The sequence below is a fragment of the Aquarana catesbeiana genome, linkage group LG02, assembly GCF_042186555.1.
Source record: "Aquarana catesbeiana isolate 2022-GZ linkage group LG02, ASM4218655v1, whole genome shotgun sequence".
In the NCBI taxonomy this organism is placed as follows: Eukaryota; Metazoa; Chordata; class Amphibia; order Anura; family Ranidae; genus Aquarana; species Aquarana catesbeiana.
In genome coordinates this window covers 313,093,227-313,108,923 of record NC_133325.1, presented here as the reverse complement: position 1 = coordinate 313,108,923, position 15,697 = coordinate 313,093,227, and the positions used below count along the sequence as shown (strand labels likewise).

The following is a 15,697-nucleotide window of genomic DNA, read 5'->3' as shown; positions in this document are numbered from 1 at the left end:
AAGAGCACATTTTTATTTGCTTCTTTGTAGGAAATCAAATAGATTTATCATTAATGCAGCCATAATAGGTTTATTTACAATGCTTTGTACCAGCTCACATTGTTATCCATCACTTAAAAGGAAAGCTACATTGCATTTCATGAGCCCATCTTCACTATTTCTGGAAAGAAAACTTTTTTTCAGCACTGGCAGTGCCTCTGCCATTAACTATATAGTAATAATAAAATACCAATTTAAATGACAAAAATGAATTGTATGTTTTGTAATTAAAAGGCTGATGTGATTTGTGATGAGGATGTTTGTGTTAGAAGCTGGCACTCATCATGTATATGTGGGGCATAATTGCTGAAGATGTTAAAAGTTCATTTGTGGTGGGGTTTTTTTTGTGTTTTTTTTTGCCATGTGCCTAGGGTTGCCACTTCATCCCTTTAAACCTGAACACATAATCATTACACGGGTTCTGAGGCTAATTAAATGCAGATAAGGCACCGCGTGAGTTTTTATTACCACCTTAATTAGCCACAGAACCCGTGTAAATAATATGTGTTCAGTTTTAAAGGGATGAGGTGTGCAACCCTACATGTGCCAAAGCAAATGGATCTGCAATCCGATCGCGGATGGCAAAAGTAGCTGCATTTTTTAGGCTCGGTGCCACTCGAAGACATTGCTTTGAATGAAAGGGTATGGCAAATTTAATTAGGCAGTTTGATGGCGTGTCACATATGAAACTAGAACAGGATGTAAAGTAAACATTCCCTTCTAATTAGCAATTGCTAGAGACAGTTTGAGGCACATTCTGCAGGCAACTGATTGCTGTTTTAACATCTCTCTAACAATAAAGGAAGCTGACATAGCAGGTGTAAACAGAGACAGTTCACTAAATGGCAAGCCTCAGAGGTTGATTTCAAGGTGAACGTCGATTATGAAAGCTATATCCATAAATACAGAGTAATTACATCTTTACCCCCCCACATAGCAAACGCACTACTCAAACAGCTATTAGTGTTATCTCTCCATATCACTTAGTTTCCTATTTAACAACACCGGTATAATTTATCTAAAATGCCTACCAGTATCAGAGCACAAAGGTAAGTGCAAAATTGTTTTGGATACAATGATTTCCATTATAAAAAGACAGTAAGATACAATTTACAGTTTATGATTTACATCGCTGCTGTAAATGTAGAATTATGATATTGTAACATGGCTAAATGGGGAAAAAAAAAAGAACAGGTACAGTCTGTTCAGTACAGTATCATGTTCCCCAGAGAGTATCTTCACTGTGTGCTCTGCTAAGTGCTCGCCATTGATGTTTGTCTGAACAAATGTATATTACTAAAGTGTTTCCTGAGCTGCTGGACAAATGCACTGCTCCTTAGAAAAGAATAAAGCTGATGGATTTACATGTAAATGCTGCATTCTTTTGCACTTTATGGAGCTAGTGCAAAAGGATATAAAAACACAATCTTATTGTTCCACATAAATTATAGAAAGGATTGTCATTTTTCAATTAGATACTAAGGGATACATATACATTAACTGTGTGTATACGGTGCAGTAAGAAAGACAGAGAGAGAGTTTTCTAGAATTTATATAGATAGAAAAATAAACAATTTCTGCACTGTCTCAAAGAATGTGAAATTTTATTTACTTGACAATATAGAAAATTTAGTGCAAGTCTACACTGTAAATAACATGCATTATAGAAAATGAACATTTATAAGTATCTCCCATTATTTCTATTGCTGTTCTGTACCTGTACCTTTAGTAATTTAGTAAATTATTACCAGATTAGCAATCCGGTACTTCAGGCATTCTCCATACAGTCTAAAGTTCCTAGAGGGCTTAGAAGATGAATTACTCCACAATGCATACAGCTACAGAGGTGAAAGAGGGCTTGTTTTAAAGTGTTTTACTGTCTGTGCAGAATATGATAATACTGTCAGTGAGTCAGACAAGCAGGGATGATTACAAATCACATAAGGAAGCCCAATTGCTCAGGGGTCACATATATGGATGGATCTCACGAATCCCCTTAGTTCTGGTAGGAATGGCCCTCTACTTGGATGGACAGTGTCTCTCAGATCAAACACAGTAGTGAATGTGTTTGATTGCTTATGTGATTTGTAATCATCCCTGCTTGTGTGACTCACTGCCATAGGGTATTTGAGTCCACACACTCTGGTAAGCGCAATATTACTATCCATGGTGGTGGGATTGTCATCGGTATCTGTGGACTATCACTCTAAGCACCATTGCGGATTTTTATTATATATAGACACAGCATTGATGGCTTTTTGTGGACTGTTTCTATTACGAACTTTTCATTTTGCACTAATGGGGTGTGATTTTCATACACTTTTCTTATGTTCAGATGTTCAGTGACATATGTTCAGATATATGATAACTTTATGAATTATTTAGCGCTGCACTTATGTGTTTTTCACTTTAAAGTGCTTGTAAAAGCACAAGGTTTTGTAAATAAAGCTTTACAATCACTTTAAGTACAGACATGTAAAACACCATATGAAGGGCACCTTTACGTATATTAGGAATCACTGCCAAACTGTAGGTCAACATTTGCAGACAATGGGCATCGGTCCAAAGGATTGTTTATCTTAAATGTTAAAGAGACTGATACCTGCAGTGAAACTAGTTAGTGTGAGTATACTAACCATAGGAATATGAACTGGGTGGCAGAGCTAATTTTGACATCAGATTTCAATTTAGTTTTAGTCATAGTCTTTTTGACTAATATGCCATTTTACTTTTAGTTCTATTTTAGTCATCTGAATTGCTTTAGATTTAGTCATATTTTAGTTGACTAAAATCACTTGTACATTTTAAAGGGGGGGGGGGGGACTTTAAATGGAGCATGCGGGTGAAAATAAGTGAATAATAAGATTGGGAAAATTGATATTTATTGGTTCATAAACAAAATCTATTATGGTTACATAGTTTCATCGTTACATAGTTAGTCAGGTTGAAAAAAGACACAAGTCCATCCAGTTCAACCAAAATAATGTATATCAGAATCCAGATCAATTCAAACATAATGATGATACATAATCTGATAAATTTCATATAAATACACAACTGTATTTGCAAGATAATACCCATATGACCTGGGGCCTCTCTGATCCCCGTCGTTGATGGTAAAACAGATTGTACATGATAATGATACATAGTCCAATAATTTTATATATACCAAAATAATGTATATCAGAATCCAAATCAATTCAAACATAATGATGATACATAATCCGATAAATTTCATATATATATATATATATATATATATATATATATATATATACACACAACTGCATTGCAAGGTAATACCCGATTGACCTAGGGCCTCTCTAATCTCTATCGTTAGTGATAAAAAATTAAGTAACATGGCATGCTGCAAGAATTCATATAAAACCAATAAAAACTGGTTCCATGGGTAAATTCCATAAACTGCTTGACTACACATATTGGATCTAGGACACGACATCTATAGCTTGACGCATTTCGTGGTTTTTAGCCACTCTTTAGGAGCAGGCACGTGATGCAAATCTATAATAAATATATATAGAATATATATAAATATATGAATTTCTAAATGATCTAACATGGTTGATTAATAACGGCAAGGGAATAGATGTAAGAACCCCCCTGAAGCGTGTTGCTTACAAGGCATCTATGTGTTGATGGTATGGTACTGGGGGCTGTGAGTCACCCGGGGACATCATTTGTGCAGCGGCACGCTCAGCGCTGTCAACCGACACAGGACAGCATTCACAGGGGATATGTGTCAATCGTGTAATCCTTCTGTGTGGGCAGGCTAGTGGATAGATCAACCATGTGGGGCCCCTGTGAAAAATAATATAGTATAGGTATGAATCCATGGTGTGTAAAGTGACCCAAACACAATGATAGGCTAAGATAGATATGCAACTAATGGCAAGATAAGACCCTGTTGCTGGAAATAAGAGTGCAAAGAGTGAACAATTGTACCCACAGTAGAACCTAAATAATCCAAAAAGTGAATAAAAATGGGCAATACTAATAAGTGACTATTATAAATCAGATAGTATCTAGTTCTGGAACATGAGAGCCAGAATCCAGAATGGTGCTAGTGTCCAGTGTGGAGAGAAAACAGTGAGTGCCAGAACCACCTTGGAATGATGCCTATATAGGTGCTGCCGCAGCACACCCCCTACGTCACACAGGAGTGCAGAGTGAGAGGGGGCAGCGCCATCACCTCACCAATTGAATCATCCAGCGATTGGCACCAACCCAGCTCTCATATTGCTCACAGATGTAATAACACCATTGGCATAGCGGCGCCACGAGGACACCTCACATCTGGCGTATAATACGTGACGTCGATGCGCAGTGCTAATGCACCCACCCATCCCGTGTCAGGAAGGATGGAGGATGAGGGGAACCCCACAGTGCACCTTGCAGCTCCCAGGTTTGATGAAAACCCAGATGGCCACAACTACTCAGACTAAAGTCCACCAAGCATCACAACCCAAATGCTTGCAATAAAACTGTTGAGTAAAATAGGGGGGGGGAAACAGGAATAAACTGTAAATACTTCATGATACATTATGAACCTTGTTGATAGACAATGGGCGGGTGGGGGGGGGGGTTATGTGAATAAGCAACTATAGGCCAACGGGGGAATGCTAGATTATTATACACAAGGTGATATATTGGACTAAAAACTAACTAGTAAAAAGTTAGTCAACTAAAATCTCCTACATTTTAGTCAACTAAAATCTCTAGATCATTTTAGTCGACTAAAATCCAATGAATTTAGTGAAATTGTAATGCATTATTTAGCCATTTCTCTAGAATTTCCAAACTCATTATATACTCCTGGAGTAAAAATTGAATAACGTTAGTATTTATGGTATCAAACATGCACTACAGACACAGATTTGTAATATATATCCTGTGTTGACGTCAAATTTCGTTTTAGCCATAGTCTTTTGACTAAAATGCCATTTTAGTTTCAGTCATATTTTAGTCATCTGAATTGTTTTAGCTTTATGCCGCGCACAGACAACCGGTTTTGCCATCCAAATAAACTCCGAAGGTTTCTCAGATGGAACTCCGACGGAATTCCATTCAAGCGGTCTTGCCTACACACGGTCAAACCAAAGTTCGACCATCCAGAATGCGATGACATACAGCACGTACGACGGGACTAGAAAAAGGAAGTTCAATAGCCAGTAGCCAATAGCTTCCATCTCGTATTTGCTTCAGAGCATGCGTCGTTTTTGGTCCACTGGCACAGCATACAGACGATCGGTTCTGTTGGAAATATTTAGAACATGTTCTATTTCTAGGTCCATCGGAATTTTTGAAAAAAAAAAGTCCGATGAGGCACACACACGATCGGAATATACGATGAAACGCTTCCGTCTGACTTTTTCTGTCGGACATTCCGCTCGTGTATACGTGGCTTTAGTCGTATTTCTACCAGGTTGTTTCTAGCTTGCTAGCCAACAATCTACACACCAGCCGATTAAAAATGATCATCACAGGGGCCAGTTTTCTACACATTTAAAGAAGAATTCCAGGTATAGATATTTTTACATAGCCACATTGGTCCAGTTTGGACCAATGTAACCATGCATATACCAAATCTGTTGGATCCACAGTGATCTCCACTAGCTTTGGGCCTTATGCCGAACGGCTGAGTTGTATGTCACCATCATTTCACCTCATCCAGAATACCCTTTGCAACCATTGAGAAACTGCAAAGCGGTCTCTGAATGTTGCCTGTGCCCAGTGGTCGACCTCCTGTGTTCACAATGCAGCAGGGTAGCCGCTCAGCACAGAACCCGGGAGGTAGTGGAGATCACTGTAGTACTGGTGTCTATTAACCAACTCACACTGCTCACTTATATGTAAAAATCTACAATTTTTTGTTAGAAAATTACTTAGAATACCCAAATATTATATACAGTATCTCACATAAATGAGTATACCCCTCACATTTTTGTGAATATTTTAATTATATTTTTTTATGTGACAACACTGAAGAAATGACACTTTGCTACAATGTAAAGTAGTGCGTGTGCAGCTTGTATAACAGTGTAAATTTGCTGTCCCCTCAAAATAACTCAACACACAGCCATTAATGTCTAAACCGCTGGCAGCAAAAGTGAGTACACCCCTAAGTGAAAATGTCCAAATTTGGCCCAAAGGGTCAATATTTTGTGTGGCCATCATTATTTTCCAGCACTTCCTTAACCCTCTTGGGCATGGTGTTCACCAGAGCTTCACAGGTTGCCACTGGAGTCCTCTTCCACTCCTCCATGATGACATCACGGAGCTGGTGGATGTTAGAGACCTTGCGCTCCTACACCTTCTGTTTGAGGATGCCCCAGAGATGCTCAATAGGGTTTAGGTCTGGAGACATGCTTGACCAGCCCATCACCCTTACCCTCAGCTTCTTTAGCAAGGCAGTGGTTGTCTTGGAGGTGTGTTTGGGGTCGTTATGATGTTGGAATACTGCCTTGCAGTCCAGTCTTGGAAGGGAGGGGATCATGCACTACTTCAGTATGTCACAGTACATGTTGGCATTCATGGTTCCCTCAATGAACTGTAGCTCCCCAGTGACAGCACTCATGCAGCCCCAGACCATGACACTCCCACAACCATGCTTGACTGTAGGCAAGACACACTTGTCTTTGTACTCCTCACCTGGTTGCCGCCACACACACTTGACACCATCTGAACCAAATAAGTTTATCTTGGTCTCATCAGACCACAGGACATGGTTCCAGTAATCCATGTCCTTAGTCTGCTTGTCTTCAGCAAACTGTTTTTTCAAATGCAATTGTTTTGGGGAAAAATACACTTTATTGATTATTTATTTTATAAGACCTAATTTTGGTCTAATATAAAAGATGTTTTGCTGAATAAATAGAAACCTAAAATGTCACATCCGTGGAAGGGTACCTACAAATCTCTATAGGCAACATTTTAAATACCTTTACAGGTTATCATTTTACAGTTACACAGGGGGTCTGGTGCTAGAATTATTGCTCTCAGTATGTTTGTGGCGATATCTCACATGTGTGGTGTGAACGCCATTTACATATGCGTGCGCAACCTACATATGCGTCAGTGTTGCCAACCGCCCGTAGATTTACGGGCAGCCCGTAAAAACGACCCGTTTTTCGGGGCGCCCGTGAATGCCCGTTACGGGCACCGGTGCCCGTAAAAATGATGGCCGCGAGCCGGCCACGCAACTGCGCATGCGCCGTTCCGAAGCCGGCCGGGCTCGGGAAAGCTCGTACGCGCTCGGCCGGGCGGCGCATGCGCAGTAACGTAATACCGCCGCCCGGCGTCATTTTCAAATCGATCGAGCGCGGCCGCGGCGGCAAGGCAAGCTGACAGCTGAGCTGAGCCAGGGCCAGGCGACTCTGCCACTGGAGCAGCAGGTCTCGGAGGCTGAGCAGCACGCGCCGGCGGAATGGAGGGGAGCCCTGCATCCAGGACCAGGCAATCCAGAGTCTACGGGGACCGGGGGGAGTCTGGGACAGAGTGAGAGCCCAGCCGACGGTGACAGAAGGTGATGGTGGCAGAGGGGGATGGACTGGAGCAGGTCGTGTTGGTGGCAGAGGGGGATGGAGGCAGAGGGGGGTGGACTGGAGCAGGTGGTGTTGGTGGCAGAGGGGGATGGAGGCAGTCTGGCAGAGGGGGGTGGAGGCAGGGTATGATGGTGACAGAGGGGGATTGTGGCAGGGGGTGATGGTGGCAGAGGGGGTGAAGGCAGGGTATGATGGTGGCAGGGGGTGATGATGGCAGAGGGGGATGGAGCAGGTGGTGATGGTGGCAGAGGGGGATAGTGGCAGAGGGGGGTGGAGGCAGTCTGGCAGAGGGCGGTGGTGGCAGGGGGTAATGGTGGCAGAGGGGGGTGGAGGCAGGGTATGATGGTGGCAGAGGGGGATTGTGGCAGGGGGTGATGGTGGCAGGGGGTGATGATGGCAGAGGGGGATGGAGCAGGTGGTGATGGTGGCAGAGGGGGATAGTGGCAGAGGGGGGTGGAGGCAGTCTGGCAGAGGGCGGTGGTGGCAGGGGGTAATGGTGGCAGAGGGGGGTGGAGGCAGGGTATGATGGTGGCAGAGGGGGATTGTGGCAGGGGGTGATGGTGGCAGAGGGGGATAGTGGCAGAGGGGGATAGTGGCAGAGGGGGATGGAGGCAGTCTGGCAGAGGGGGGGATAGTGGTAGGGGGTAATGGTGGCAGAGGGGGGTGGAGGCAGGGTATGATGGTGGCAGAGGGGGATTGTGGCAGGGGGTGATGGTGGCAGAGGGGGATAGTGGCAGAGGGGGATGGAGGCAGTCTGGCAGAGGGGGGATAGTGGTAGGGGGTGATGGTGGCAGAGGGGGATGGAGGCAGGGTGTGATGGTGGCAGAGGGGGGTGGAGACATGGTATGATGGTGGCAGAGGGGTCAGTGGCAGAAGGGGATGGTGGCAGAGGGGGATGGACTGGAGCAGGTGGTGTTGGTGGCAGAGGGGGATGGTGGCAGAGGGGGATGGACTGGAGCAGATGGTGTTGGTGGCAGAGGGGGATGGACTGGAGCAGGTGGTGTTGGTGGCAGAGGGGGATGGTGGCAGAGGGGGGTGGACTGGAGCAGGTGGTGTTAGTGGCAGAGGGGGATGGTGGCAAAGAGGGGTGGAGGCAGTCTGGCAGGGGGTGATGGTGGCAGGGGGTGGAGGCAGAGGGGGATGGAGGCAGTCTGGCAGGGAGTAATGGTGACAGGTGATGGAGGCAGGAGGTGATTGGACTAGATAATTCCTTATTATGTCGAAAATACCAAAAATATGTTTTTTTACCTTAAAATCTACCTTAAATCACATTGCTATTTGCTTAGCATACCTGTTTGTAGCCTAAATACTGAAATTTACACCTAAAAATGTAATTTTGGAACTTTTGTGAAATGCCAGTAAAAACGTGGTGGTGCCAGTAAATTTTGGGTGTTGTGCCAGTAAATTTCAATCTGGTAGGTTGGCGACACTGATATGCGTTTGCCTTATTGCGTAAGCATGAGGGAGGCAGGACGATTAATATATATATATATATATATAAAATATATATTATTACATATTTTTATTTTTACACTTTTTCTTTAAATTCCTTTAAATTCTCATACTAATGATCAAAAGCTGGGATGATTGGCTCTTGATCACTTGATCACTGTGATAGCCTGTGATTGGCTATCACAGTGATCACTCATTAAAAGTTGCCCCTTTACTCTCTTTCTGCTATGCATGGAGAAAAGGAAACATAATATTTTTTTCTTCTGTTCAAAGTAAAGAAATGTATAAACAAAATAAAGAAATAAAAAAATGAATATAAAATGACTAGATCAGGGATTGATCCAGGACAGGGATTCTTAACCAGGGTTTTATGGAACCCTAGGGTTCCTTCAGAGGTTGCTATAGGTTCCTTGAGCAATAGGCAACTTCTGCCTCTCAAATAAGTTCCCACTGACACCATTGATCATTTTAGCTTACTGCAAGGGGGTAATTCTTCTCAGTGACCACAAGTGTTATGCCGCGTACACACGGTCGTAATTTCCGATAACAAATGTTCGATGTGAGCTTGTTGTCAGAAATTCTGACCGTGTGTAGGCTCCATCGGACATTTGTTGTTGGAATTTCCGACAACAAAAATTTGAGAGCTGGTTCTCAAATTTTCCAACAACAAAATCTGTTGTTGGAAATTCCGATCATGTGTACACTATTCCAACACCCAAAATTCCACGCATGCTCGGAATCAAGCAGAAGAGCCGCACTGGCTATTGAACTTAATTTTTCTCGGCTCGTCGTATGTGTTGTACGTCATCGCGTTCTTGACGTTCGGAATTTCCGAAAACATTTGTGCGACTGTGTGTATGCAAGACAAGTTTGAGCCAACATTCGTCCGAAATAAATCCAGGATTTTGTTGTCGGAATGTCCGATTTTGTGTATGCGGCATAAGAAGCATTCTTCCCATTGACTATCACACTAACATACCATGAACTATGGATTAAGTAAAGTAATTTAACAGGGGTTCCCTGAGACTTGAAAGTTATTTCAAGGGTTCATCTGTGTTGAAAAGGTTGAGAAAAGAGGACCTAGGATAATGTGAGGGTCGAGCACCAGGGCCAGTGTGTTTTAAAGTGGATGTAAACCCAATGTCATCCTTTCTAAACTACTTCCATAGGGGTTATCTATAAGGATATACATGCCTCCTGCATGTATCTTTACCTGTCAAATGTCTCCCCTCTGTCTGTTATGAGACCCGATAAACTGCAGATTCTGTGGGTGGGTCTGTTGTCTGGAGCTCGGTGGGTGCAGTTGTGATGTCAGAAGACTCCCCGCCCACCTCTACACTCCCCTTGTCAATATGTGTATTTCTAACACTGAACTCCTGCTATGATCTCTAACACCAGTGAAAAGACAGGAAAGAAACCACAAGACTTCAGTATGCCAAATCATGCTGAGGTGTGGAATAGCCAATCCTTGCAGAGCTGCTGAAGAAAGGAGTGGGAGGGAATTAAAAAATACTGCCTGTGTCTTAGGCTGAAGCACGAGATATGTAAATCACCTGTCACTCACAGCAAAGGGGAGGATTTGACAAAGTTTTTCTCAGTTTGTCAAGATTTATCTCACTGAACAATAAAAGAGGATTGCTCAGAGATGGATTAACTCTGTGTGGCAAGACTGGGCTCCAATGATAGGAAATCGTATACTCTACAGTATGATATAAAAAAAAAAAAAAAAAAAAAAATTGGGGTTTACATCCACTTTAAGTAGGAAAAACATTTTTTTAAATTTCATGCTAGTGTTATGCCGTGTACACACGAGCGGACTTTCCAGCATACTTGGTCCGGCGGACCAGAGTCTGCCGGACAATCCAACCGTGTGTAGGCTCCGGCGGACTTTTACGGCGGACTTTTTCCCAAAAGCCCGCCGGACCTAGATTTGAAACATGTTTTAAATCTTTCCGTCGGACTCAGTTTCTGGCGGAAAGTCCGCTTGTCTGTGTGCTGGTCCGACGGAAAGCCCGCTCGTCTGTATGCTGGTCCAACGGACCAGATACGACGCAAGGGCAGGGTATTGCATTTCGCGCTCGCTGCAATAGGAAAAACAAATTTTCCTATTGCGGCGAGCGCGGGGCATACCAGGCCCTTAGGTCTGGTATGGATTTTAAAGGGAACCCCCGTACACCAAAAAAAAACGGCATGGGGTCCCCCCTAAAATCCATACCAGACCCCGATCCAAGCATACAGCCCGGCCGGTCAGGAAAGGGGGTGTGGACGAGCGAGCGCCCCCCCTCCTGAACTGTACCAGGCCGCATGCCCTCAACATGGGGGGTGGGTGCTTTGGGGGAGGGGGGCCCTGCAAGGACCCCCCCAAAGCACCTTGTCCCCATGTTGATGAGGACAAGGGCCTCTTTCCCAAAAAACCCTGGCCGTTGGTTGTCGGTGTCTGCAGGCGGGGGCTTATCGGAATCCGGGAGCCCCTATAATAAGAGGGCCCCCAGATCCCGGCCCCCCACCCTATGTGAATGAGTATGGGGTACATGGTACACCTACCCATTCACCTAGGGAAAAAGTGTCAATAATAAAACACACTACACAGGTTTTTAAAATAATTTATTAAACAGCTCCAGGGGGGTCTTCCTCCAGCTTCGGGGGTCTTCTTCCGGCTTCGGGGGGTCCCTCCGGTTCCTCTTCTCCTGGCATCCGGTTGGTTCTTCTCCGCTCTCTCCAGCCTCTTCTCCCGCTGTTCCAGTTCTTCGGCCGGCTCCTCCGCTGTCTTCAGGCCGCTCTTTTGCCAGTGGAGGTCCAGACTTCTGGGCTTTTTGTCTTCTTCCCTCTTCTCTTCTCCAGATGTTGACACGATGCTCTTTCCGGCTGGACTGCTCTCTGAGCGCTCCGTTGTGACTTATATAGGCGGAGACCCCGCCCCCTTATGATGTCACAGTCCCTGGGCATTCTGGGCAGCACAGTGGTGTAGTGGTTAGCACTCTCACCTAGCAGTAAAAAGGGTTGCTGGTTCGTATCCCTACCATGACACTACCTGCCTGGAGTTTGCATGTTCTCCCTGTGCCTGCGTGGGTTTCCTCCGGGTACTCCGGTTTCCTCCCACACTCCAAAGACATGCTGGTAGGTTAATTGGCTTCTGTTCAAAAATTGGCCCTAGTATATGAATGTGAGTTGGGGACCTTGGATTGTGGGCTCCTTGAGAGTAGGGACCGATGTGGGTGTATGATGTATGTGCAGAGTGCTGCGTGAATTGGCGGCACCATATGGGTACCTTAAATAAAAATAAGGATGATTGTAGACACGCACCCACACTCACTCAGGTTGAACTGGATGGACTGGTGTCTTTATTCAACCTTACTAACTATGTAACTATCACTTTTAGGGGGCGTGGTCAACATCACCCAGTGACCACGGCCCCTAAAACGTCACAGTCCCAGCATGCCCAGGGACTGTGACATCATAAGGGGGCGGGGTCTCCGCCTATATAAGTCACAACGGAGCGCTCAGAGAGCAGTCCAGCCGGAGAGAGCGTCGTGTCAACATCTGGAGAAGAGAAGAGGGAAGAAGACAAGAAGCCCAGAAGTCCGGACCTCCACTGGCAAAAGAGCGGCCTGAAGACAGCGGAGGAACCGCCCAAAGAACTGGAACAGCGGGAGAACAGGCCAGAGACAGCGGAGAAGAACCAACCAGACGCCGGGAGAAGAGGAACCGGAGGGACCCCCCGAAGCCAGAAGAAGACCCCCGAAGCCGGAGGAAGACCCCCCTGGAGCTGTTTAATAAATTATTTTAAAAACCTGTGTAGTGTGTTTTATTATTGACACTTTTCCCTAGGTGAATGGGTAGGGGTACCATGTACCCCATACTCATTCACATAGGGTGGGGGGCCCTCTTATTATAGGGGGCTCCCGGATTCCGATAAGCCCCCCGCCCGCAGACCCCAACAACCAACGGCCAGGGTTGTCGGGAAGAGGCCCTTGTCCTCATCAACATGGGGACAAGGTGCTTTGGGGTGGGGGGCCCCGCAGGGCCCCCCTCCCCCAAAGCACCCACCCCCCATGTTGAGGGCATGCGGCCTGGTACGGTTCAGGAGGGAGGGCGCTCGCTCGTCCCCACCCCCTTTCCTGACCGGCCGGGCTGCGTGCTCGGATCAGCGTCTGGTATGGATTTTAGGGGGGACCCCACACCGTTTTTTCGGCGTAGGGGGTTCCCTTTATAACCCATACCAGACCTAAGGGCCTGGTATGACCCGCGACGGGGCTCGCAATGTGTCAATCTTGCCGATAAAAGCAGCAAGATTGACTTCCTTTTCTAGTCCCGTCGCACCTGAGTCACGTTCAAAATGAACGGACTTGTCCATGTGTGGGCAAGTCCATTCATTCTGAAAGTCCGCCGTAACTCCGGCGAAAGTCCGTTGGAAAGACGGGCGGATTTAGCCCGCCGGAAAGTCCGGTCGTGTGTGGGCAAGTCTGTCCGTTTTAAAGTCCGGCGCACCTGGCGGACAAAGTCCCTCGGAAAGTGTGCCGGACCAAGTATGCCAGAAAGTCCGATCGTGTGTACGCGGCATTAGTGTCAGTGTGTTTAGGTAGGATAAAAGAGCAAGCTGTACACTTTTGTTTCTTGGTCCTACGAGTGCAAACAACAAATAAAATATAAACATATATTTCTGTGAACATCAGAGTTTATTTAGGGTTATTTTTTTTTTGGTGGTGAGACACAGTAATGGCAAAAAAAAAAATACAACTAATAAAGATAAATAAAAAGTTAGAATATGTCCATTATCATTCATTAGCAAATGAAGGCCTAATTTGTTCTGAAAAAAATAAGATATAATTCACCTGGGTACACTAAGTACAGTCAGTAGGATGTGTCCCTTGTGTTGATGCCTCTTCTGTTAGTTGAAAACCTCCTCTGCCAATGCTCCTCCCCACCCTCACTGCCGTAATCTTCCAGTGCAGCAAGGGTTAATACAACTAAGGAGCGGTCACAGCCTCTAATCAAGAAAGGATGACCATGTTCGCCCATTAACTGAAGCTGATCTTACAACTGCTATGAATGAAAAAGGATCTAAGGATGATGGATGGGCAGATGATTTATAGGTATGTTCCCTCCATCTATCAATCGTGTTTCATTAAAATTGTAGTATGGCTTCTATGAATAAAGGACTAGGGGGTATGGGCAGGCATAGTTATGTCCCTTGTGCTGATTTTTCTGTTTTTTATTTGGCTGCACATAGGCTTTAACCACTTCAATACCAGGCATTTAGGCACCTTCCTGCCCAGGCCAATTTTCAGCTTTCAGCGCTGTCGCAATTTGAATGACAATTGCGCGGTCATGCTACACTGTACCTAAACAAATTTTTTATCATTTTGTTCCCACAAATAGAGCTTTCTTTTGGTGGTATTTGATCACCTCTGAAATTTTAATTTTTTGCGCAACAAATAAAAAAATATTGAAAATTTTGAAAAAAACAAGTTTTTCTTTGTTTCCGTTAGTTTTTTGTAAATAAGTACGTTTTCTTCTTCAATGATGGGCACTAATATGGCTGCACTGACGGGCACTAATAAGGCAGCACTGATGGGCACCAATGAGGTGGCACCAATGAGGTGGCACTGATGAGGTGACACTGACAGACACTGATAGGCAGCACTGATGGGCACTGATAGGTGGCACTGGTATGCGGCACTGATGGGCACTCGTAGGCGGCACTGATGGGCACTCGTAGGTGGCACTGATGAGTACTTATGGGTGGCACTGATGGGTACTTATGGGTGGCACTGATAGGTGGCACAGATGGGCACTGATGGGCACTGATAGGTGGGCACGGATGGGCACTGTTAGGTGGCACTGATGGACTCTGATGGGTGGCACTGATGGGTGGCATTGCTGGGCATCCCTGTTTTGTAATGTGGCACAGAGGTGCCAGTCAGTGCCCATTTGTGGGCACTGATTGGCATATTTTGGGCATATTTTTTCACATGTGGATGGCCATGGGGGATGTACCTGGCCATCCACATGCTGTGGGCTTCCCTGGTGGTCCTGGGGGCTTCCCTGGTGATCTAGTGTGGGCATCTGAGGGAGGGCTGCATTGATAAACAATCAGCGCAGACCCCCCCTGTCAGGAGAGCCGCCGATCGGCTCTCCTCTACTCGCATCTGTCAGACACGAGTGAGGAAAAGCCGATCATCGGCTCTTCCTGTTTACATCGTGATCAGCTGTGATTGGATGCGGCTGATCACGTGGTAAAGAGCCTCCACCGGAGGCTCTTTACCGAGATTGGTGTAGACAATCGCTGCTATGTGCGCCTCCACGGGCACTCGGCGGCTGTTATCCTGCAGGGCTTCATATGACGCCCAGTCAGGATAACTGAACCACCGCCCGGCCGCCATTCTGCTATAGGTCGGGCGGGAAGTGGTTAATGTCACCAAAAGACGGAAATTACACTTCAAGGCTTCTAGAAGCAGCTTCCTCGGGCAGCAGTCACAGTGATTGGCACTGCTGCCTGAGGGAGAGGCCCCTAGTGGCCGTGAAATGTTGCTTTATTCCTTTGGTAACATCAAAGTGTTCTCTGGCTTTAATAAGTGACCACTAGCATTCCTTTAAGATGTAGTTCCCTGCCAAAAAGTTAGGCTACATTTTATTCCATTTAC

The 15,697-nt window shown here is 45.4% G+C and overlaps 1 protein-coding gene across 9 annotated transcripts in view; it reads left to right on the top strand.

Moving 5' to 3' along the window:
* AFF3 (ALF transcription elongation factor 3) overlaps positions 1–15,697 on the top strand; it is a 523,081-nt gene that overhangs the window by 98,952 nt on the left and 408,432 nt on the right. The gene's annotated exons all lie outside the window — the stretch shown is intronic.